Source organism: Toxorhynchites rutilus, chromosome 2, assembly GCF_029784135.1.
Source record: "Toxorhynchites rutilus septentrionalis strain SRP chromosome 2, ASM2978413v1, whole genome shotgun sequence".
Lineage (NCBI taxonomy): Eukaryota > Metazoa > Arthropoda > Insecta > Diptera > Culicidae > Toxorhynchites > Toxorhynchites rutilus.
In genome coordinates this window covers 107,425,716-107,452,756 of record NC_073745.1, presented here as the reverse complement: position 1 = coordinate 107,452,756, position 27,041 = coordinate 107,425,716, and the positions used below count along the sequence as shown (strand labels likewise).

The window sequence follows — 27,041 nt, the reverse complement described above, 5'->3', positions numbered from 1 at the left end:
TTTCTAGTTGATTTCGATTATTTTTTGCGTAAATCATTGTCTGGCTAATTTTTCCATTAACTATTATATTTACCCGAATTTCTATTTAACATAAGGTAGAATTTTATTACATTAAGTTTGATGAAAACACTGTTCAAATTTTGTCGAAATTTGAATCAAAAAAAAATCAGGGGAATGTATTTACACTTCGGATAGACTTGAACACATCGACATTGAAGCTTTCAATGTTGTTGGGCAATTGGTGCGCATTACAAATTTTCTGGGAGTTGGGATTTCGAAAATTATTTTATTTTGAAGAAAAATAATCTTCTGAATTCTGTTTGAAATGAAAAGAAAATAATAAAATAAGACTATTTCCGGGTTTGATCCTGAATATCCGAAACCTTATGAAGAATTTCGTACATAAAATTGAACCTAAAAAATATCAATACCATAAGAAACAAAACATGTTCTATCATGTTCATAGAGTTCAGGGATAAAACGTACAATCTTTTGTCTTGTATATTAGATCTTTATATATAAAAATGGATTTCTGTCTGTCTGTCTGATTCTTATGGACTCGGAAACTACTGAACCGATCAACATGAAAATTGGTATGTAGGGGTTTTTGGTGCCGGGGAAGGCTTCCGTGATAGTTTGAGATCCCTCCCCCTTTCAAAGGGGGGGGGAGTGCTACCATACAAATAAAACACAAATTTCCACATTACTTGAGAATTAATCAAGCAAATGAAACCAAATTAGGCATATTGAGGTTTAAGGGTGCAATAAATGTTTCGATGGAGGTCAGAAACTCCACCCCCCTCTCTAAAGGGAGCCTGCCATACAAATGAAACACAAATTATTGCATTACACAATAATTAATCGAACAAATGAAACCAAATTAGGCATATGGAGGTTTTAGGGTGCAATAAATGTTTCTATGAAGGTTAGACTCTCCACCCTCCTCTCTAAGGGGGGGCTGACATACAAATGAAACACGAATTTGCAAATGAAACTAAATTTGGCACGTGGAGGTTTTAGGGTGCATTAAATGTTTCTACGGTGGTTAGATACTCCTCTCCCCTCTCTCTTACGGGGGACTGCCATACAAATGAAACACAAATTTCTGCATTTCTCGAGAATTAATCAAGCAAATGAAATCAAATTGGACATATGGAGGTTTTAGGGTACAATAAATGTTTCTATGATGGTTAGACTCTCCACCCCCCTCTCTAAGGAGAGGCTCCCATATAAATGAAACTCAAATTTCTGCATTACTCGAGAATTAATCAAGCAAACGAAACCAAATTTGGAATGTTGAGGTTTTAGGATGCAATAAATGTATCTATGCTGGTTAGAATTCCTCCTGCTCTCTAAGGGTGGGCTGTCATACAAATGAAACACAAATTTCTGCGTAACCCGAAAACTAATCAAGCAAATGAAACCAAATTTGGCATGTGAAGGTTTTACGGGGCACGAATCGTTTCTATGGTGAATACACTCCTCCCCCCTCTCTAAGGGGGGCTGCCATACAAACGAAACAAAAACTTCTGCTTAACTGGAGAACTAATCAAGCACAATTTGGGATGTGAGGGTTTTTGGGTATGAGAAATGTTCCTATGATGGTGTGACACCCCTCCCTCCTCTGGAATGGATAGGGGGTCCAATAAAACAAAAAATTAAATTCCCATATGTTCTACAATTACATAATGACAAGTGCTGTTAGTCCATTTGATATTTGCGACAGCGAAATTGATCTTTGTTCGAAACTGGACATGGATTTTAATGTGAAGAAGCGTTCTCCTATATCTTTTTCTATCTATATAAATAAAAATGGATCGCCGAAAGTGTTGATAAGAGCAAAACTCGTGAAAGGAATTGTTCGATTTAGGGTTGCTTTCATTCTATCATATTTTCTGTATCAAACATTTATTCCATGTAACGGAGAAACATGTTATTTGCAAGTAGTTGAAAAATCTTGAACGAGAATTGTGTCTGAAAATGATCTGATATTATGATGATGAGTTTTGTTAGAAATACAAGGAATTTTGTAGTAAAAGGTAAATAAAACGGGCTTGATTAAAAGATCAATCAATGAACAGTTCTGCGATTAGACCCATGAACTTGCTCATAGTAAGAAAACGTGAATGTTTGAAGATACTGATACAAAAAAAAACAAATTTTTGGCGGGACGAAGTTTGTCGGGTCAGCTAGTGTTCTATAATTTTATTAAAAACTAGCCGGTGAACTTCGTCCCACCCACAATTGATATGTTCATGTAAATAATTTCGGACACTCAAGTTCCCACAGAAATTATTTTTCTGTACATGATCTATATTCGTGGTATATATAATGGAAATGACTTTCCATTTTCCTATCTTTCCGAATGGTTTTCATAACTTTTTTAACATATGAACCTGACGCAGACTAAGACGCATCAAACCGGATACTGACTGTTCAATTCTGTTGCTTCGTTCTCAAATTAAATCGTGAGGAACGGACATCAAATCATTTTTATTTATATAGATATTTAGTAAAAAAAAAAAACAGATTCACAGAGTTTAGGAACACAAAGTTCGACCTTTCGTCATACATATATATTTTAGTTATTTAAATTTGAATTACTCTAAATCTCAAGATCAAATAAGCAGTCTGATCAACGTAAACGGCAATATCCTCAGGAACACAATGTTCAATTCATCATCCCGTTCTAGATTTTAAAACCATTCTAAACCATTCTAAAGCTCAGATCATATGATCAGTTCTATCAAGATCGATTGGCGCAATATCCTCAGGAATGAGTCCTTTTGTTCGACATTGACAACAATTCAAATGTTTTGAATAGAACGAAACAATATAAATCCTGCATTTCGCAAATTTTCGCTATAGATCCGTGCAGGGTTGCCACATATACAGAATATTCTGTATTTTACAGAATACCTCCGCTCCAGTAGGTGAAATCATTTGAGCATTCAAAACCCTTGTCCGTAAAAACCTTTCTTGAGAATGGATAGCAACCTGTCACTTTGAATCTAGCTAGGATATTACTCAGATTGAAAGAAGCATTAGAAGTCGATGCAACTACACCTGAAATAGTTTTTCCAGGATGGTTGAGTAACCAATCGTTCTGGGAAACTGAGAGCTTTTGCTTGAAAGGGCCCATAACTGAAACATACAGCGGGTGGTAAGCGATTTGTGACATAAGGTGGAAAAGATACATGAATTGTGCAATTTTCTCGGCAATATTTAATTGTTTCCAAAGTGTAATGACTATTTGATTGATGTTTTGAAATTGATTCGTTTACGTTGGGTTTTGCTACCTTTTTCAAATGTTCCAGAACATTGAGAAACAGTTTTCCCGTTATGCAACCGTTAGTTGGAAAACGAGCAAAGACAATGGACCCAGTTGGACCACCTGTGAGCTAGAATCATGAAAACGTTCTATTCGAAACTAGCTCGATAGCTCTTTCCATCTGAGCTTCGTTGATGCTGGTTCTATCGGTTTTCTTTTTGTAGTTTCGAACCATCATTACGTCTGAGAATCAGATTAAATTGATGTTTGTTTGTTACAATCAGACCCAAATTCTATGAGCTATTAAACAGTGTCCGAATGTGCCTCGTGGACGATGTCCGAATGTGCCCCACCACCATCCGAAGACAAATCATAATTTTATCTAATAAATAGACCTTTATCTCCCCGTTGTATGCACGTTTTTTTCATTTCATATTAGTTACTAACTGAGGTGGTGTACTTAAATTTCTAAATCGTTCACAAAGCAATTAGGGAAATACTTACAACTTCAAGCTCAAAAGTTTCGAAACGTGTATAGAAAAGGGCACTGTGTTGTTTTCGTAAGTAATAAACGACCAGGAGATGTCAAACAATATGACAGCTGTTGGTGGTAGGGCTGTTAACTCACTTATATTTTTAGTTTGGTTGAAAATTGTTCCACTTAATTTTTACAAGCGTTGGCCGAATGGGCCCCGCTTCCCCTACAGAATTACAGATTTTCAGCAAGAATACAGAATTTACAGATTTTTTGAAATTTATTTTTAGAAATTGACTTTATTACAGTGCATACATAGACACCTTGATTTATATCAATGTTGAACGCAACGCAATGAGATGGCTTTCGTTGGAGGCAGTTTTTAAGCGAAATCTTGAGCGATTTTAAGAGCTATTCTATTCTTTCCAAGTTAAGTATGACCATAATCAATACGCCAATCGTATACGGATTATGCTGTTTATAAACATAGTTCTACCGCTCATCAATAACTAAGATTACACTTTTCAATCAGAAAGTTCTCAATTTTGCGAACTTTGTAATGAGACCAAAATGATATTGCTGATCATGTTGGGTAACTTATGTTTGGAGAGCTACGTGCAACCATTCGCTGATGCTGACATTGATGTGAAAGATTTTGAAGACTTCCAGTAGAAGCCTGAGAATGTTTACGTTTGTATTGATGCGGAAGAAGCTGAAGGAGGATTGGATGCAGCTAGGAAGTTGATCTTCAAATCGATTTGTCATGACTTCTATATGGAACTCGTGAAACGGATTTCAAAGCGATTTGATTTTAGCAATCCGGTTATCAGAACCACGGGCTTGATAAACCCTCAAAATTTCGTCAAGCTACCAAGCCTTAATGATTTGATGCTCCAATTTTCTCCATTAGTTAAAGCAGGTGATAATAATCCTTTGAATTGTATGGCTTGGACAACGAATTCAGGCTACTCAAGACGAATCTTCTTGCTCAAAAATTGAGTGACTCTGATATAACTTGGTCCCAGCTGATAGATGCCAAAAGACGTGATGAGAAAATGTTGTATTCATTGCATAGATCGTTTGTAAGACACTTTTCGATAACATTCATCAGCGTGTGTAGAGCGAATATTTTCGCTTTACAATGCCAACTAAACAAATCCGGAAATCGGTTGGCACCTACAATTAAAGCCTCTATTTTGAAAGCGAAGACCTACGTATCGGCTCAAAGAGGACCTTCAAGGATGAAATTGACAAAAAATTTGAAGGCAAAGTTCAACAAAACCATGTATAAACCTCATACAATTCAGAGGATTATGAGAAAACTTTTTTATGATTAATTTTGTTGTATTGATACGAAAACTCATAAATAAGAAAAATAAATTTAGAATAAAGCTAAATTTTCATTTTTTCCATCATTTGTTCCATACAGATTTTTACACATATTTTTTTGCTAAATATACAGATATACAGATTTTCTCAGAAAATTTTACAGATTTAAATGTGGCAACCCTGGATCCGTGCTTCCGTTAAAAACAAATAAAAATGCACAATACAGTTCTTGCTCTGCTACCGTGTGTATTGATCGCACCCCTCATTCTCGCTCTGATATAGAGGAGAACACCGGGAGAGAGTAGAATAGTACGTTGTTGCTTTTAACCCTTTCGTTACGAGTGTCGTCTATAGACGACATCCGCGCGACGAGCTGTATGTACGAGCGTCGTCTTTAGACGACATGAAATACATACTGCTCTTCGATCACACCAGCGCGATGTGCATACTTTTCGGCGCAGTGCTCCGTACAGGGGTAGCACTTCGGCGGAGCACACTGCCGTAATGAAAGGGTTAATTTCCATTCTAGTCAGCGAGCAGACAACATCCTTTCTTAATGCTTGATGACGTAAAATCGCTTTGGAAGGTCAATCGTGTTCTGAAGCTCGGTGCGATTTCGATCGTTTATTGATTTTTGTTCTCAAATCCAGAGGAGAGATTCAATGCCTATTACCAAAGGTCAAAACTAAGACGAAATGTAACGTTAGAAGTCTCTCTGATACACTATGAATCATAAGTATAACATCACTGATTTTTTTTAGTTTCCTGGTGTATTTAAGAGCTCAGTTGGATTGAGCATACCAGGTGTATGCATATGAAACATGACATTTCGCCTATTGTTTCACAAACTACAGTTGCTTAAGTGTCACTGCTTGATCTTTCACATAGAAAATGGAAAAGAGGGTATTGTATTTTGATCAAACATTGTTTTTGATGGGAAAAATTGCTGAACGATCGTGCAGTGCAGTGGTTGAGTAAATGTCATTCCACTTCTGCCCCTTCGAGAACAACAGTTTATCAGTGGTTTAGTGTATTTAAAATAGGCCGTAAGCACCGCAGATTCACCTCGTCCTGGAAGGCCAGAAGAAGCTACGAATCCAGAAATCGTAAAACAAGTGCATCGACTAACAAAGTGGCACTTAGGCATATTTCGAAGACTTAGACGTTTCATACTACAGAAAGGGAATCGAAATGTTGCAAAGTCGCTATACCAAGTGTATTACCCTCGAAGGAAACTATGTTGAGGAATAAATACAGCTTTGCCCAAAAAACGTTTATTTTCATCAAAAATCCCGGGACTTTTCAGCCCATGTAGTATTAATGTGGAAGATAAAATCTGATCGATCGTCGTTTTTTTGTTCTCGACATCTGCCAACAATTTTTTCGTTTAATTCCAGTAGTTTCATGCAACCACAACATTTATTTCTAAAAACTAAAAAAAACCTATCCGATGCGCATAGAATGCTGATAAGCTTACAGCAAGCATGCTCTCAGCTAATTGCAATGTTATGAGTAGTACAAAAAGTGATAAGTTTAATGTGAAAAACAAAGCACGTGGGAAACCACCGTAAATTTCTGACATCCAGTTGCTAACTTTATTCGACTAAGACATTCCCCAAACTCAACAACAACTCGCAGAACAATTCAACAGTCAAAAATTAATCGTGATCTCCTCCAAGAACTGGTATTCTAAAAAAGGTAACACAAATTGATTTTATTTGATGAAAACACCCTGTCACACTGAGCAAGACAGTCCAGTAAAACCGCATGCAGTATATTCACTGGACTTGGCTCCTTCAGATGTTTTCATCGATGGGACACGCGCTCGCTGAGCAGTACTTCAGTTTTAATTAAAACTAGCTGACCCGGTAAACTTCGTCCCGCCCACAACTGCTTTTCTGATTCAAATAATCTCGAACACTCACGTTCCCCGAAAATCATTTTTCTGTGCGCGATCTATATTCGCAGTATATAATATGTCAAATACACCTGACGCGGGCTGAGACACTTCAATCCTGATACTGACTGTTCAAATCCGTTGCTCCGTTCTTGAGTTAAATCGTGAGGAACGGACACCAAATCATTTTTATTTATACAGCCATTCCATGCCAAACCGATATAGTGGTTCTCAGATTTTCGTCAAAAGTGGTAGTTTTATTCTTTATCACAAATTATTAGACCCTTATTTTTTTATTGTTTTGTTAGGGTGCCCATTTCCATTTTAGGGTGCTCCGAAAAATCCATTTTTTCGCATTTTTTCTAAAATGACTTTTTTCACAAATTCATAACTTTTGAACTACTGGACCGATTCACATGATCGACATATCAAAATAAAGCCATTTAGCTGGTCTTTTTTAGAAAAATACTAAAGTTGCAGAAAGCTTGAATCATGTTTTCGTTATTATTGATTGTATTTGTTTTTTTATAGTTTTTCAAAAGTGCTATATTTTTTAAATTTTTCCTGGAAAGCTGAGTATTTTTCACATAACATATCTCGAAATCAGGTAGACGTTTTTTTTCGTTTTTGAGTTATGATTTTCCAAAGTTAACCGATGGTCCAAAAATTCATTTTTTCCCATTTTTTCCACTACAAAAAATCATAACTTTTGATCTACTGGACCGATTCAGATGATCGACATATCAAATCAAAGCCAACGAGCTAGTCTTGTTTGAAAAAAAATAACATTCTGAATAAAAATGGATTTTGTTTTCGTAATTATTGATTATATTTGTTTTTTATAGCTTACATCATTTCGGGACCAAGGGCGCCATATTTTTTTATATTTTTTCCTGAAAGCTGAGGTTTTTTCACATGATATATCCGAATACCAGATAGGTGTTATTTTTCGTTTTTAAGTTATGATTTTTCAAAGTTAACATGTTTTCAGTTTTCGTTCAATATTTCTTTACAACTAGACTGGATGTATGTGACTATAATCCAATCAATTGGCAATTATGTTATTTTTAAAAAAAAAGGCTAGCTAGGCTTTAATTTGATATGTTGATCATCTGAATCGGTCCAGTAGTTCAAAAGTAATATTTTTTTGAAAAAAGTCTTTTTTGGGAAAAAGGGGGAAGTTGATTTTTTGAACCATCGGGTAACTTTGAAAAATCATAACTCAAAAACGAAAAAACGCATCCCTGGTTTCGAGATATGTTATGTGAAAATTCCTCAGCTTTCCATAAAAAAAAATAAAAAAATATAGCGCTCTGGTCCCGAGACCATGAAAACTTTAAAAAACGAATACAATCAATAATGACAAAACTAAAATCTGGAATTTTTGCAAGCTTAGCTTTTTTTCAAGAAAGACTAGCTAATTTGCTTTAGTTTGATATGACGACCGTCAAAATCGGTTCACTAGTTCACAAGTTATGAATTTTTGAAAAATGTCATTTTTGGAAAAAAGGGGAAAAAGTCGATATTTCGGATCACCCTAAAATGAAAATGGGCACCCTAACAAAAAAATAAAAAAATACGGGTCTAATGTACCACTACTACCACTTTTCACGAAAATCTGAGAGCCACTATATTGGTTTGCCATGGAATGGCTGTATATAGATGCAAAATTTACCAAAAAAAATACTTTCCAATTTTCCATCTTTCCGATTGGTTTTCATAGTTTATTTTAGCATATAAACCTGACGCAGACTGAGGCACTTCAATCCTGATACTGTCTGTTCAAATCCGTTGCTCTGTTCTTGAGTTAAATCGTGAGGAACGGACACCAAATCATTTTTATTTATATAGATGTGCGAAAATGACTCGATGAATTATTTGGCGTTTTTTAACGAGGTATTCATAAATTGCTCGGAACACGCAGCTTCCATTAATCATTACTTTGAATAAAATGTTTCAAACCGTTCAAACCATAACCTGGTAAGTATGTTTTATTAGTTGCAGTGACAGCTTGTCACTGCAAAAGCAAAGGTGCTAAGCCTTATCATATAAATTGGAGCAGCCTACGTCAGCGAGCTCTGGTTGGCCTCGCTGAGGTTATCCTAGCATTCCCATCTAGTAACTGGTTCTGGTTTTGGTTCTGCTTCGGAACAATGTCCCCATGGGAAGCACGCGCTTATCCGCATTGGTAAATTGAAAACCTGCAGTGTAACGGAAAACGCCACAGTGGTGGCGGTCAACCGGGAGGAGAGTCCACGTGCATCACTAGCACACGGGACATAGCACCGCGACAGGAAATAGCGCCCGCAAGTGGACGGATTCGGGAAGGGGAGAAACGAAAATCATGTTGGAATACTGTTTCGGAATTAGTTGAGCGTTATTATACTTATACCACCATTGATGAACGAACTGTTTTTGCAACACAGGAGGAACGCTTTTCCAAGAGAGCCAATGGATGGATGATTCCACAGGATGCTGAAAGTCATAAATTTCAAATAAGTTTGAAGTTGATCCATTTCATTCTGAACGAATGCAGTCGGTTTGCCGAAAATTGGATCAACGCAAGCCACTGCTTTGCATTTCATTGCCGCAGTAATATCCATCTGTGCATTGTGTTAATCAAGTAATAGACAGTAGTTTCCATTTCACGAAAACCTTTTCGCGGTTTCTGTCCAGCAGCGAACTGCGTGACGACCGTTTCTCTAATCTCGTAACGGAATGGGAAGCCACTAGCGTGCTCATAATCAACCCTCGAGTAGAGTTTTTCCCCAACCAAACGGTGTTGAAAACGTATAATCCTGTTTCGGTATAATCCACGCTGGACACCTTTTTAAATAGGACTGCAAACAGTAGCCACTACTCGGTGGGAATCGGGTTGGACTAATGGACCGCAAAGTAAGCCAACCATGGAGTACTGCATTCACACACAGAGAGAAGTGTCTGATTTATCAGTTCATTTGTCGTTACCTTGGCGGGGCGGCTAGAGCATATCAACCACGAATAGTGGACGGTTCGTTCCAACTGCAGTACTGACCAAAAACCCGCAGAAATTAGATGGCCTGAGTGCATCCGCGAATGAGCCGCCAGTACGTCATGTATATTTATTGACGTTCTTCTGTCTCCGGAAGGAAACAGTAACGGTTTCGGGTTCCATGTTTACAACCATTTCATCCTGGCACTTTGGAACGTCATTGAACATCAATAATGTATGTATGGATAGCCCAAATTTTATCTATCATTCCCTTTCGTACACTTCAGAAATAATATGTCTGCTAACGATGAGCCACAATGTCTACGTAAGAATTTACTCTAGAAAACCAATTCCGGGAATCTTCGCTCACAATACATGCACACATGAGCTGAAACTTCTGAAAACACACCGCAAACTACTTCGAGACCTTCGTACGATTTTCTGTTGGCCCCAAACGTGTCCCTAATTTCAATTTCTGTAAATACGGATACCAACTCAATGTGTGCCCAAGAATGTGCAAACGCAACGGAAGTGCAGCGATTAAACTATGTTGTCTCTTCTGAGGGGGTAGGCTCCCTTTATCCTGGCCCTTCTCGTGGCCGGCGGGTTGGGCAGTCTGTTCAAAGAACGCAGTCAACATTTGTGGACTCGAGCCAACTGCGTAAAAATGAAAATCTTGTGCTCCAGATTACTGTTCGGGTTTCTACTTCCCCCCGCTCCAGAAAATACATACACACTATCGTTCCACCGGAAGCAGTAGATTTTCGCAGTTACGCATTCACAAATCAAATTGTAGTTTGCCCTGCCACGCCAGCTATATGGAGAAATGTTATTTTTCCATGTTGCCCCACCGAAGATTTATGGCACCTTCTCCGAGCTTTTCTGGAAAGCCACAATCGGCAGAATGGCGGGAAATGTATAGTGTGGCTTATCTTGACAAATTGTGAATGTGTGTATGTAGTAGGGAACGATACGAGGAAGTAATGAAATTTAAGTGTACATTCCAGACAGAGCGATTAAAAGATGTATTTAGACAGATGTGGCCGTGTGGCCTAATGGAGAAGGCGTCGGACTTCGGATCCGAAGATTGCAGGTTCGAGTCCTGTCACGGTCGCTTAGATATTTTGACCAGTTAGCGAATTTGTTTTTGTCTACATTTGCACCGCCAACTCAAAAGTAGCAATTAAATTATTCGTTTATGTTTAAAAAAAAATCCAAAAGTACCATATTGAATGTTTTACAGTACAGGACAAAATAAGATACACACCTCTAATTCATTCAAACATGCATGGTTTTGCTCAATATGTATATTATTAATTCCTTAATTCAACGATTAGGGGAACTGGGTGTAAAATGCCCAGACCGGACAATACGCGCCACTGTAATATTTCACAAGATTCACACTTTTTAACAGTAATTAATGAGTCAATCGCTTCAATTTTACATTATAAACTAACGTGGATCCTTCAAGCTTTCTCCATTACATAAATCCTTTTCATGCCTATTTCTTATAATTTCCACAACTCTTTTCGTAACACATTACACCATTAATAAACAATATTACATACCTGTGAACTGCTCTTCTTATTAACAAAGATCTTGATATTCACATTTCAACATAAAATTACTCGATTGAATTATTATTTGTTTGATTCAAACGTTTTTTATCAAACAAGTCTAGGCGGGTCAACATGCAACAAGAAGTTCGAATTTACTAAACAAAATGCTTGCAGTGCCACCAAATATCATTCAAATATTTCTTAACGTATGGCTTATGGCATTTTTATGTTTTGTTAGATTTTATGCACAGACGACAACAACACAATAAAAACAATAAAAACAAATGTACACTTCTCGCTCCTCTGAACTACTTCTCTCTCTTCATCCCATACTCCAGTAGTCAAATACAAGCGATGGGATAAGGTTAACCGAAGAGAAACTTAAGTAAAACTATGCGAAAATAATTTCATTATTCAAGCGGATAAAATCGTTTATTTTAAAATGGTGAATAATTTCCTTATCAATAACTTAATACTAATTAAAATTGCTACTGATAAAAACGTTCGTCAATCTAGCAGCACTGCGCGTAGCACTACATTTATCCATGCGCTCGTAGACAAACGTCAAAACTTTTGTAAGCAGAGTGTTGTTTTGATTCCAATTTGTTCCGGCAGAACTGGGTAAGATGCCCCGAAACTACACAAGAAAAACCAACCGTCGGTCTTTTACGGAAGCTGCACTTGCGTCGGCATTGAAAGCGGTCCGAATGGGGCTGTCGAAGAAGCAAGCTGCAATTATTTACAAAATATCGAGCTCCAGCTCCAGCGAAGATGGATCAATTCCAACGGTTTCACCGCTGGGAAGTTTTTCTCCCATTTTCAATACTGTCCAGGAAGAGGAATTAATGAAACACGTCCTGCTAATGAATCTGTATGGTCTAGGAGTGACAAGAGAGGAACTGCGGAGCCTTGCATTTCAATTAGCGGAGAAGAATCAAGTGAGTCATCCGTTCTGTCCCAAGAAAGAGCTCGCGGGACGAGATTGGTTTGCGGGGTTCCTAAAAAGACATCCGGAAATTTCACTGAGGTGTCCAGAGCGCACGTCTCTTGCTCGATTAAAGGGATTTAATCGATCTAATGTTGACCGCTTTTTCGAGCTCCTTCAAGAGATTCATAACAGTTGTCAGTTCTCTCAGAACCAGATATGGAACGCGGATGAAACTGGTTTCAGTACCGAGAGTTTATAGTTGATTATTATATGTGTGAAAGGTCATGTTCGAGAGTATTTCGTTCTCATAGGTTCCAACGAAGACTTCTAAAGTTTTGGCAAAGAGAGGCACACGTAAGGTTGTGGGAACAGTTTCTGCAGAAAGAGGAAAGAAATTTGCTAAACTCGGATTTTCTAGTAGCCTCTGCCGCTGGTTGGAATCGTACCTCAAGGATAGAATACTGCAAGTCAAAGTAGGTTCTTCGTTGTCGAATGTTTTCGTGAATGAAACTGGAGTTCCCCAGGGCAGCAATCTCGGTCCCTTGCTATTTGTACTATTTTTTAACGATGTCACTGTACCGCTTGATGGAAGGTGCAAACTGGTATATACCGATGACCTGAAAATATACATCGTTGTGGAAAGTTTGGACGATCACTACGTTCTACAATCACTGCTGAACAAATTCTACGACTGGTGTAAAAAGAACAGAATGACTATTAGCATTGAGAAATGTATCGTTATTTCATTCCATCGAAAACTAAGCCGTGATGTCTTCTATTTTGACTATCGTATCAATGATCAAAAGCTTGAGCGTGTGGAGTGCGTCAAGGATTTAGGCGTCCTGATTGATTCCAGATTGACATTTCGAAACCACCAGTCTGCCGTAATCGACAAAGCGAATAGACAACTTGGATTTATGTTTAAGATTGCGAGAGAGTTTGATAATCCGCATTGCCTTCGCTCTTTATATTGCGCGCACGTTAATTCTCATTTGGAAAATGCTTCAATCGTGTGGTCACCGTACCACAGCAACTGGACGAATCGAATAGAAGCCATTCAACGTAAATTCATTCGGTACGCCCTTAGAGAGTTACCTTGGAATAATCCGCAGAATCTACCGCCTTACGAAGCTCGCTGTCAGTTACTTGGACTGACTACTCTCGAGAAAAGGAGAAAACTTGCAAAAGCTGTTTTGGCAGCTAAAATTCTTACATCTGAAGTGGACAGCCCAATATTACTGGAATCGTTGCAAGCAAACGTGTTACCCCGTAATCTTCGCCAGCGCAGCGGATTTCTGCGTATGCCGCGGAACCGTTCGGATTACACAAAAAATTCTCCGTTTCAATCCATGTGTTCAGCATTTAATGAGTTTTACCATTTATTTGATTTCAATGAGTCCTCATCTGTCTTCAAACTGAAAGTGCTCCAGCTGCTTAGCTCAACTAGATAATTAAAGCGGCTTAAAAATGATGAATCTCTAAATTGTTTATGTTTCAACGTAGTGTTTGTTGCCCACATGTATATTTGTAGTTTTTCTTTCATGTAGACCATGTTAAGTCCGATGAATGTATATATAGATAAAATAAAATAAAATAAAAAATAAAATAAAACACAGCAGCCATAATGGCCATGTCCGCAGACGGAGAATAGATCCCTCCAATGATGATTTTCCATCGGAAACGTATGAATGAGGCTCTGAAGATTGGAGCTCCTGAAGGATCGATTTTTGCGTGTAACGAGAGCGGTTGGAGCACAACAAAAATATTTTCCATTTGGTTTGATAATTTGTGGCGAACACAAAACCATCAGTAAAATCTCCAGTGCTCCTGATTCTCTATGGGCATTCAAGCCACACCAGAAATTTGGAAATGTTTGGAAAAGCAAGGAAGAACCATGTCCGGATCTTTTCAATACCGCCTCACACGTCACATAAGCTGCAGCCTCAGTACGTGTCTTTCATGGGGCTACTTAAATCGAAAAAAAATCCAGGAAAAGCTGTCACAATATTCAACGTTTCCGCTTTGATAAATAGCGCATACTCCGCAAGTGCGTCAATCTTAGCAGCGAAAAACGACTTCAAAGCGACCGGAATAAGCCCTATCAATCGGCACATTTTCACGGACAAAGATTTTGCAGCTTCTGACTTCCTGAATGCAGATCCTTCAAACGACGTCGTTGATAATCATCCACCCGTAAACAACGATCCGGAGATAGATGCAAGAGTCAGCGTTGACACTGACTTCCGGAATGCAGATATTTCAAACGACGTCGTGGATAATCATTTTGCCGAAAACAACGATCTGAACATTAGTACACGTGGAATCAATTATTGTGTTAATTCCGAAAGTTCCACAGAACTGTTTGAACAAAGCATCAATGGATCATCGGAAAGTAATTTGAATAATTTATTTTGTATGTTTCAGCCAAAATTCGTTTTACACTAAACATTGTTTCTCTGCGAGACAGGTTATATTAACACTTTAAGAGTTGATCAACAGTTTGATTCGTCGGAGTTTTTTATTTTGTATCCAAATGTGTACTACAGCATAGAGGACAATGGAAAGATTGTTGTACAAATCATGATTCCCAATGACCAGCATATTGAAACCAACCCCGGTGATCATGTCTTTGATCCCGTTCCGGAGACATAAAACGAACTAACAACGGAGACAAATTGTGTGAATAACAATGGCGTGGCCATTGCAGCAGAGCTGGAAGTGTTAAAAGTTCACTACAGTGATGTCAAGAACGGAAGCATAGTTGTTCACTCCTTGGTTGCGAACAGCCAAAACGTCGAAAACGACTCATCCGAATTGAACGTCATATCACCCACATCGATTACAGAGAAAAAGAACACTCTTTCCAGCGAAAGCAGGCTGAGGATTGTAATCGGGTACCAACGAAAGGAGAGATGAAGGGATTCGACATGCCACCCACCGTAACAGCTGAACGTAGAATAGCCAAACCTCCTGCACGGGCAAGCATGCTAGACATATCTCTTTGCTCTTCTTCGTTATCCCTGGATTGCACGTGGAAGGTAATCCAAGATCCCCACGGTAGTGATCACCTGCCAATAATTTTATCGATCTCCAATGAATCAGGTTCTTGTGAGTCAGTCGATATTGCGTATGACCTCACGAAAAATATTGACTGGAGAAAATTTGCAGAAATAATATCTGAAGCACTTGCTTCAATGCATGAACTTCCTCCACTCGAAGAGTATAATTTTATATCGAGTTTGATTTACGAAAGCGCACTTCAAGCTCAAAGGAAACGTGTACCTGCCACTACTTTCCGACGTCGTCCTCCATCACTTTGGTGGGACAAGGAGTGTTCAAAGGTCTACCTTGAAAAATCATCCGCTTTCAAAAAATTTCGGAAAACTGGACTAGTGGAATGGTTTCGAAAGTACCAAGCTCTAGAAGCCAAACTAAAAGGTCTGATTAAAGCAAAAAAGCGTGGATATTGGCGGAAGTTCGTCAATGGTTTGTCAAGGGAGACCGCTATGAGCACTCTTTGGAATACGGCTAGGAGAATGCGTGGCTGGAACCATACAAATGAAAGTGAGGAATACTCTGACCGTTGGATTTTCAAATTTGCAAGAAAGGTTTGTCCCGATTCCGTTCCTGCACAAAGCGTCGTACGCGACATTCCGCTCCAATGCGACAATGAGAATTTTTCGATGGTAGAATTCTCAATTGCCCTCCTCTCATGTAACAATTCAGCTCCGGGGTCGGACAAGATTAAATTCAACTTGTTGAAGAATCTTCCAGACTTGGCGAAACAGCGTTTGCTGAACTTGTTCAACAAGTTTCTGGAGCTGAATATTGTCCCGCATGGCTGGAGACAAGTGAGAGTGATAGCCATACGAAAACCCAACAAACCGGCTTGCGATCACAATTCGTATAGGCCGATTGCAATGTTATCCTGTATTCGTAAATTGTTAGAGAAAATGATTCTACTTCGTTTGGACAAGTGGGTTGAAGCGAACAATTTGCTGTCAAATACGCAGTTTGGCTTCCGCCGAGGTAAAGGGACGAACGATTGTCTCGCGCTGCTATCTTCTGAAATCCAAATCGCATTTGCTCGTAAAGAACAAATGGCTTCCGTTTTCCTCGATATCAAAGGGGCATTTGATTCAGTTTAGAAGTTTCCATTACGTCAATGATATAGATGATTGTCTAACTAGAGATTGCACGTTGAGACAACTTGCAGACGATGGAGTTATTTCCATCACGAATACTAATCCCGCCGTTCTGCAAAAATCCTTGCAAGATACCCTGAACAACCTGTTCACGTGGGCTCTCAAGCTGGGTATCGAATTCTCTACGGAGAAAACCGAAATGGTCGTTTTTTCTAGGAAGCACGAACCCGCCCAATTCCAGCTTCACCTATCCGGCAAAACGATCAAGCACTCGATGTTTTTCAAATACCTTGGAGTATATTTTGACTCTAAATGTACCTGGGGAATACACATTGCGTATTTGAAACAGAAATGCCAGCAAAGAATCAATTTTCTCCAAACAATAACCGGAACATGGTTGGGTGCCCATCCAGGAGACCTCATTCAGTTGTACAAAACAACGATATTGTCAGTGTTAGAATATGGCAGTTTTTGCTTCCGATCAGCTGCCAGGATTCATATTCTCAAGCTGGAGAGAATACAATATCGTTGCTTGCGTATAGCCATGGGGTGTTTGCATTCGACACATACGATGAGTCTCGAAGTTTTGGCAGGAGTACCCCCGCTTACTCTTCGGTTCACAAAATTATCCTACAGATTTCTCATCCGTTGCAAGATCATGAATCCATTGGTGATTGATAACTTCGAAAATCTACTCCAGCTGACTCCTCAGTCAAGTTTTATGTCTTTATACCATGAGTACCTTACCCACGACGTGCACCCTTCACCAGGCATCTCCAACCAAGTTTGCTTCCCATACTTTTGCAGTTCCTCTGTCATTTTTTATCTGTCCATGCGACAAAAAATCCATGGAATCCCAGATCATCTACGCTCAGATTATATTCCGCCGATATTTTCGGCAGAATATGGGGGTAAAGTTAGATCTGATAAAATGTTCTTTACTGACGGTTCATTCATAAACGGGTCCACTGGCTTCGGCATCTTCAATGAAAATTCCAGTGGCTCTTTCAAACTCAAAGATCCTTGATCCGTGTATGTCGCTGAAATGGGTGCGATATACTATGCTCTAGGGATCATTGAAACACTGCCCATCGACCATTATTTTATTTTTTCAGACAGTCTCAGCTCAATAGAGGCAATCCGCTCAACGAAAGTTGATAAACGCTCATTTTATTTCCTAACAAGAATAAGACAACTATTGAGTGTTTTGGTCGAAAAATTATGCAAGATTACCTTAGCATGGGTTCCCTCTCATTGCTCGATTCCGGGGAATGAGAAGGCGGACTCGCTAGCTAAGGTGGGTGCTTCAGAAGGCACACTTTTTGAAAGGCAAATTGCTTATAACGAATTTTTTCACATTCCTCGTCAGCACACGCTCGTAAGTTGGCAGCGCATGTGGAGTGAAGATGAGTTCGGTCGTTGGTTACATACGATTATCACTAAGGTCTCGACGAGTGCATGGTTCAAGGGATTGAATGTAGGTCGTGATTTCATTCGCGTGATATCTCGGCTCATGTCCAATCACTACAACCTAAACGCGCATCTCTATCGCATTGGGCTCGCAGCAAACAATCTTTGTGATTGTGGCGATGGCTACCACGACATCGAGCATATTGTCTGGTCGTGTATCCGGTTCCATGCTGCTCGCTCTCAGCTCTCTAGAGCACTGAGAGCACAAGGCAGACAATCGGATATCCCCGTCCGGGATATCTTAGGTAGCCGTGATCCTGATCCTCTGCTTCATCTATACCTGTTCCTCAGAAACGCCGATGTCAACGTTTAATGATGTTTCCTTCGTTGTGTCCCCGTTTCATATCCCTCCTATCCAAACGATAAACTTTTACTTAGTCGCGGCAATACATACACACACTCTTTACAGATACACGGGCCAAAGGTTGTGCAGTCCACTGATCATTCAACAAGAGCCAAAGGTTGTACCGCTCATGACAACTCTACACGAACTGATGATTGCGCCGGCTAGTGACCATTCTATCCTGGATTCCTCGAGTCGAGAAAGACGCACCACGCTAGATATGGGGTACATACTAGGGGGCGTTGCTGATTAATGGTCAGCTGCATCCCAATAGGAAGTATCCCGTGTCGGGCACACGTACAGAGCATTGGAGACAGCAACATCCCAATTACGAAAACACTTGTAATACTAATCGGTTACATATTACTAACATAGATAATAAGAAATATTGTCAAAGTATTGGACTCCCGGCACCGTGAGGCAAACGCCATATGAGCCTAATATATATTTTTGAAAAAAAAAAAAAATATGGATTTTTGTCATCAAATATGATCATCTATCACCTTCTGAGAGATTCTGGAAAAAAATTATTTTTCATGTGAGAAAGGTGTTTTCTGACTTTAAGGAGATGAATAAAAAAATTAAATTCTTCTTTCATTTTCAATAAACGAAAAATATATGCATAAAAAACGAATAAAAGAAATTTTGGTTTGACTCGATTATATACAGGATTCGATTATATACATTGAAAAGAAATCGGAGACTGTTTATAATCGAGTCCGCGCTGTATTAGTCAAAACAAGAACGCAAGTTCGCAACTTGCTTTGCACAAAGACTTCAGAGTCTCAAATTATTCATATAAGACATATACACAAAGTCGGCATTGTACTTTTTTTGTGGATAAAATAAGTCATTATAAACAATGTATTGTGTACGTTTTAGGTGTTTATTTTTTCTCAAATTTATTATCAACATCGATATTTAGTATGGCCGTCCTTAGCCTCAACCATGAGTAGCGAATGTCGTCACATAATTTCAACATGGTTTTGATATAATAATAGGAAATAATCCATGACATTTTAAGACATTTTAATTCATTCATTCAACATTCTAATCCTAAATAGTACATTATTTTTACTATTGGATTTTAGACTTTTTTAAATTCCTAATACTTAACCAAACAAAGCACCTACACACCGAAATACAACCTCATTCGCGCATCTTTGTCTTTTGTATGTTTTGTCAGCAAGTTTCTTACATATTTTTTGTATCTTGGGGTTTTTACAAACTAAGGATGTACTCTCATCATTCGTAGAACCTACTCTCAGAAATTCAATGGCTTGTCTATATATTTTTCGGTGAATTTTAAAATTTTAGATCCCATAGAAACCAACATTAATTTAAAATGAAGACTATATAAAAATTAACAGACCTGTTTGGACTTTGCAGTCGTATTTAAATTTAATGTTGGTGTCATAACGTGTAAGATTATGAAAGAAAAACCAGATCTATTTATTTCTATGTGATCATAAGATAAATAAGAAAAAAAATACTGAACAATGTGTTTCAGGCGATGTGTTATATAAAAAAGCTATTTCATAATTCAAGAAGAAGAATACCCAGCATCGAGACTATTTTTTTATTATATTCCCACACTAATAAACCCGTAGTCGAGTTTGATTGATTCAAAGTAGGGGAACTTTTCACATTTCATTGGACAATAGTTTAGCGTTTATAAAAATCTAGGTGAATTGCTAAACTGAAATGCTTAACTCTTCTGGTGTACAAATATGTTAGAAACACCGGATTATTCGTTGAAAAAACTGTATTGCTTCAAAATGGTCTATTTTGAAGGCAATAATATAAATTTTGATATAAAATAAAGCATTTTCTTTAGAAACACAAATTGCCGGTATATATTTGACAGAACGTACCTCGTAGACAGTTTATCTTTCGAATAAGGTGATCATGTTATCACTTCGTTCAACCGGAAAAAGGTATTCACGCTCAAAACCTTGCGCCTTCAACGTAACGCTGTGGTTTTTGAAACTGTACAGAAACGGAAGACGTAATCCTGCGTCAAAAATGTGACTGCGGTTGACTGGAATAGAAGTTGATTGATTGGAATGTTCTATCACAACAATTTTAAGGTGAAGGTGGAAGCTAGCCATTGTAGTAGTATAGGTAAACCTACCTGTGAAAACGGGGTAAAAGTGTTTGTGAGAGAAGAGCAAAGCACACGTAAATAGATCGATTCACTTATCAGACTGTGTGGCGCTTCATTGACACGAGTCTTTGAATACATTTGAAAAAAAATATTAATTCAATACTAAAGTAAAATGCATGGACGATATGTTCCGATGAAAAATTTCAGATATAAATATATATAGAAGGTGCATTTGCATATGAAGTAAAATTCTGATTATACGCGAGCGTAACAGGAGCAAATTTATAACACATGCGAATTGGGGCTCTTTTGGTATTAACAAGTTCTTCCGCATAGTAACTCGATGTTAATAATTCCTTAATATTTTCCTTCGTTGATCGTATTGTTTTCACATATCCACATTGGAGAGCCTTAACCCTTCTCTTCGTTGGCCGAGGCATTTTGAATGAATGTAATACTTTTCCGTTTACTGTTTTTGAATGCATAGGCAGCCGTCGCAGTGTTCCGAGCTCTGCAATACAATTTTCTTACCCAATGTTAAAGTTGCTAAAACTTACATAATAGACCCATTAAACGTAAAAATAATAATTGTATTGATATCAACAAAATTTTATTCTATTGAGTTTCAAGACATGAAACGTTATGACTCAGGAATAGCATTTTATTGAGTTTTTCATTTAGCATTTTATAGCTGTTTCGATGATGTTGTCTGGCATCAGTGTCGAAAAAATAACGATGCTTTCACCAATATAAACAAAACCATTGCCAAAGATTGAAAAATGAAAATTTAACTTTCAGAGTACTCGCTCGAGTTTTCCGACGTTTTTCACTATACAATGCGACAGCAGATGAAAATTTAATATCTTGTGAGTAATCGATTAGAGTTTGGTTGATATTACTTGATGGGAAGTGTGCGAAAACGATCATTTTCTTCACACTGTTTCGCAAAATAATTGATTTTCGGGCGAGGGGTGATGGAGGGAGATGAAAGAAATGAGCGCCATTATGGCAGCCATTTGTGGCTAGCTTCCACCTTCACCTTAAGCTTTCATGTTCATCAGCTTCTATTCTGAAAAAAACCACCGTTCGGAAGGTTGTCTTCAATGGACAGCTCTGGGATTGAGTCCTCGATCGCTCGCTTAGTAAGCGGTCGCGCAACCTTTCGGCTAGGAAGACATAGGAAAAAACGGGCGGAGTCTAAATTGTAATACTTCATTTCTTCTCTATGTCCGTAGAAAAAGTTCTACATTTGCATTTCGAATGAGCGACTCGCGCGCGACTAATTCCGAGTGGTATTTGAAATTGTGCCTCGCTACTAAACATATTGTCCGTTATTGACGGCACGGACAGGAAAGCACAAAAAACACACAGAGCAAATACACATGGTTACATGAAATTTGGAAAATCGAACAAAAATTGTGGATGCCAAATGACTTGAACATACATAAAACGTCGAGATTTGATGTCATCTCGAAGAAAAAATTTTTTTGGCCGAAACTCAACCTTCTGGAACTTGAGTGGAAATTAAATTTAATTAATTATCGAATTTGGTCGGTGTCCAGTCAGACCGGACTAAGTAACAAAATAAGAAAAAATGAGTTAATTGTAGTAAACAGTCAAGAATTTCTTGATCTACATTCTACATTTATCAGATCACACTCATGTTGAAAACAGACTTATCAGCTAAAACTGATAATAGTATGCAGTCAGACTGGAACAAGTGCATGCGACTATAGCGATTAGAGAGCTGATATTGGATTTCTCCGCATCAGAAGATTCACCTCATTAACCTTTAGTTAACATGGAAAAGTAACTCGTAATCAAACACAATGTAGATGCTTTTCAGACAATTAATAGTTATAGAAAATTTGATCGAATATTTCATTATATCTTGTTCAGACAGAGTGGACCAAGTGCCAGAGAGTGAAAAATTATTATTACCAAACTTTTCATGGTCGATTTCAGATCCAAATGTGGTTTTTCATTGACTGCAGGTACTCTTTTTCAAAATCTTGCTAACCCGTTTGTTGATGAAACATATTTTTTTCGAAAATCAAGGATTGTACTTGAAAATGCAAACTAATCGATTTTTTTTGGTACCTATGTAAAACACTGTTTCAAGCCATAAAAACCGGTTTTTTTATTTCTTCTCCTTTTTTTTATTCTACTGAATAAATTATATGATTCTATCATATCATAGTTTATTTATAGTGGACCAAGTCTCTGAATAAAATGTTTTTGTTCAGTCAGAGTGAACCAAGTACACATAGACAATCATAAAACGCTCTTGATTGCCCTTAAGCAGGTTCTTTTTTGTCATTATGTTATTATACGACATTGCTGAAGAGCAGTTAGGAGCTGTAGAAAAACAATCGAGGAGAATAATTGTAAGCTACTTAAACTACATAGCTTCACTTTGAGTTCGGTTTACTCTAAATCATAATTATGTGACTGGGTCCGGTTTGATTGAACACCGACCATTTAATGAACCGACCATGTACATTTAAAAAAAAATTACCTGTGTAAAATTTCAGCTCAATCGGACATGATTCAGGGGTGCCTCAAAACGCTCAAAGTTTTAATTTTTTAACCCTCGAAAATCTCCCAACATGACATTTGGAAAATCAAAAAAAACTGTTTTCGATGCCAAATGACTTAAAAATGCATGAAACGTCGAAATCTGGGGTTATCTCGGAAATTTTTTTTTTATCGAAAATCGACCCTTTGGGTCGCCAAAAAATCTAAATTTTGTATGGGTATCTATGAATATGGATACCCACTTAAAAATTTACTCAGTGATGATTGGTCATCGATTGATGCATGTCGGCAACTGGCAGCGAAAGCATTAGAAATATTGTGCTCGCCCTGGTCAACCTCAGATTCTTTTTTGCTTTTGTTTTTCTCCACAGACTGTATTATCAAAACATGCATGAATATTATCAGAATATGTCCGTAGTAAGCATAGCGCGAAGTTTGCACTGACATGCAGAAGAGTAATATAAAATAGGATGCACAGTACCGGTTTCCATGCCATTAGGTGGAGAGTGTTTGTGTATGGTTGAATCTCGAATCTCCTTCTCGCGTTACGTAACTTGGGCATGACACCTAAGAATTGTCGATTTGAAATGTCAAAGATAGATAATGATGGTGGTGAAACAAATATAATATCACCTGTGGATGCAGTATACTTCTACAAACCCACGCAAACCCATCGGTCCTTTTCAAGGTCACAGTTATTTCTAAACATTCTAAGTGGTATAATAATATCCCAAGTGATAAAAGCGAATTGATGTTTATAATATTTTTCCGGAAGAGCGCTTGTGTGAATTTAAGAGTGTGTTCGGACTTATTGGTGCTGATTAAGACTTTTAACTTTGTCAGTTCATTCGCTTCTAGCCTCGAAAGAAGTCATTTTGGATAACTTGATTAATCTTTTGGCCTTAAGAAAGGTCACTTAGATAGCCGTCTGCTAGTTGGTTGACTGATGAATGATGATTAACTTTTTGGTGAAATGTGATGAAAGTGTTTTTTTTGTGACAAACTGAAGGTGAAAATTTATTCCGCATCGATAGCTTTTCCGCCGCCGACACCACTCAACCGATTCAGTTCGATTTTTTTGTTACTGTTTTGCATAGAATAAATTTTGGATCATGGCTTTGGCAAATGCTGTTTTTGGGAGCGTTGGAGATGTATTTTTGCTTAGAGATTCTGGAGAACACTTGAATATTCAATTAGTGCATTGTTTCAGGGTTGCATTGTAGCTGTTATACTCACCTAGATATGGGTGACACTTTCCTCGTTCGAATTGAATAGGATTTTTGAAAAGAATTTGATAGAAAAAGCACCTTAGTGTAACTATATGATATGTAGAAAAATAATAAAATTATGACCATATCATTTTAATGTTTGTACTATACTCTTTACTAATTTATAGTGCGGATGGTTTGTACTGCAGCTTTTTGAGAAACCCATATAATATGACTTTGGCATGTGTTATTGTTGTCAATTCATCTTCAAATTAAATAAAATATTGCTAGATCATATAAAAGTTGTTTACAAACTAAGTTTGATCTTTATTTAATAATTCAACGGCAAGTTGGGCTCCGCAAGAAACTCAGAAAAGTCACGTGTTAATTGATTCATTAAAAGATGGTCCCGTGACTTCGTCTCCAAGATCTTGCGATTTAGATCTGAAGTCTCAGATTCACGCTAATAAGTGGCAGGCGATTGACACCTTAAACGACAACATTTGCTACGTTATCACTGATATACAGCTTTTATTCCTGCTGAATGTGGTCAAAATTTGTCCATTTTCACAAGATAATCCTGAGCAGTCTCGTCCATTTTCGCTTGATGTTGTCATCAGTTGATATTCGTTTCAAAAATGGGTCGATTTTGTTGTGAGTATTTCGCAGATAAAGATTTGTCTCATGGTGGTTTTTTGCGTTCATTTGCATCGCCTAATTCAACCTTATACAAGTGAGTCATACAGTGCTTATGAAATGCACTCGTCGAATTCCATTAGGTTAGCGACTTTTTTGACAATTGTTTTTTTTTTGCTTTTTTTTCAGAGATTTTCAGCCTTACGCTGGTTCCAACAGTAAGGCACCCGCCATGTTTTTGGTGCTAACATCTCAAACGTTAAAAGTATTTGTTTTTGTCAAAACAGCGATCCGCGTTGACGGCTTTGAGCTTCGTTTACTAGGTTAGGGGAGCGTCAAAGAATGGCTGATTTTCAGTCGGAATTAACGTTTTCAAAATTAAAATACGCTTTTCCATATAAAATTAATATTCTATTTGTATTTTTTTAATTTTTTCATTAGGGTGGTCATTTCCATTTTAGGGTTGTCCGAAAAATAAACTTTTTCCTCTTTTTTTTTTGAAAAAATGGCTTTTTTCAAAAATAAAAATAATTTTCAAAAATAACATAGCTTCTGAACTACTAGACCGATTCAGATGATCGACATATCAAATTAAAGCCAATCTCCTGGTCTTTTTTTTTTGAAAAAATACTCTACCTGCAGAAAATTCAAATTCTCGTTATTATTGATTGTATTCGTTTTTTATTGTTTTCATAGCCTCGAGACTAAGGGCGCTATATTTTTTAAAATTTTTCTGAAAAGCTTAGGATTTTTCACATAACATATGTCGAAAGAAAGGCGTTTTTTTTCGTTTTTTTGTTATGATTTTTGGTTTGACATGGAATGGCTGTATTTATATATATATTTTTATTTTTTCATGTTTTCTTTCGCCACATTTGCCGTTATCGAAAAAAATATGTGAAATGAACAACATTTTCTCTTTGTTGCCTTCTTTTCACAACACCATGTAAAGTAAAAATCGTTGGACCAAACAAAAAAAAATAACAAAAGAAATTTCAGTGCGAAATATCACCCATCGAGAACATACTTTATAAGATATCGGTCACTACAGCCAAACACAAACTCTCGAACTGCTCAATCTCCTCGTGACCGTCGATTACAATAATTCTAGTAAGAAGGATTCTGCTGTTATCACCTGTTGCAGCTAGCATGTCCACGTGATGGAATATAGTAGACTGCAGAGTTCATCGCCTTGTAGAAATCTCCTGTGAGTATCCATGAATTGCCCAAAATCCACACACTGCACTGTTCGCGACCGACAGCGCGAAAGAGGAGCAAGTGTTTCCTAATTCAAAATTTCATGTCCATCCCTATCCTTTTCCCATACAAACCACTCCCTTGCTTCTGGAATGCAGTGTGCGGTTCATTACACAACCACAACCAGCAGCGAAACCCGAAATACAGCACCCGAACGCATACGAACCAATAAGTGCATAAGAACCGATCCCTACCAAAGCAATATTCATTATTCCATATCCAACCATTGCAAGTGAAGCATCGTTAATAAATCCAGTGTTTAGTAGTTATTCCGAAGTGTGTTCAATTCCCCAACAAGCCACATTCCAAAATCCTGAGCTATCATCATCCAGGCCTCCTTCAGCCGAAGGATCTGCTTTTTCCTCAATGGTGTGATCCACCAGCACTGGTCGGGCTTCTGCCGCCTGGTGGAGAGCGCTTGTGTATTTTTACGTTGATTTACGAGTAAAAAAAAATAAGAGCAAATACTCAAATGTGTTAAGACTGGGGATTAGCACCTTTTTAAGGCAGTATGGTCATAGGCTGTCATATCTAGAAGCTGTAATAAATATTTGAATTGGTTGAAGTGATTAATTTTCCCACATTTTCCACATACATTGATTTCTGAATTTTCTCTCACTTGCTCCGACAACTGCTTATTTCTAATACAGGTCGTATTATCCGGAGACACGATTAACCGAGATTCGATTATCCGGAGTATTTTATTTCGGAAATCGGAAATTTTGAATAATTTGCACAATAATTTCATATTGAACAATCAATATGGGTATCAAACGAAAGGGATTGACTAGTAGAACACAGTTATTGAAGAAAAATATATATCCAAAATGGCTACGCTGCTACAAAATGGCGGATTAAATATTTTCTCAAAATCTCATCAATATGGATATCAATCGAAAGGGCTGGG

General features: G+C 37.8%; 1 non-coding gene across 1 annotated transcript; it reads left to right on the top strand.

The window, feature by feature from the left end:
- Positions 1–10,984: 10,984 nt before the first annotated feature.
- On the top strand, positions 10,985–11,057 carry Trnar-ucg (transfer RNA arginine (anticodon UCG)). The gene has a single exon. It is a non-coding gene; the product is annotated as a tRNA-Arg (tRNA).
- Positions 11,058–27,041: the final 15,984 nt, after the last annotated feature.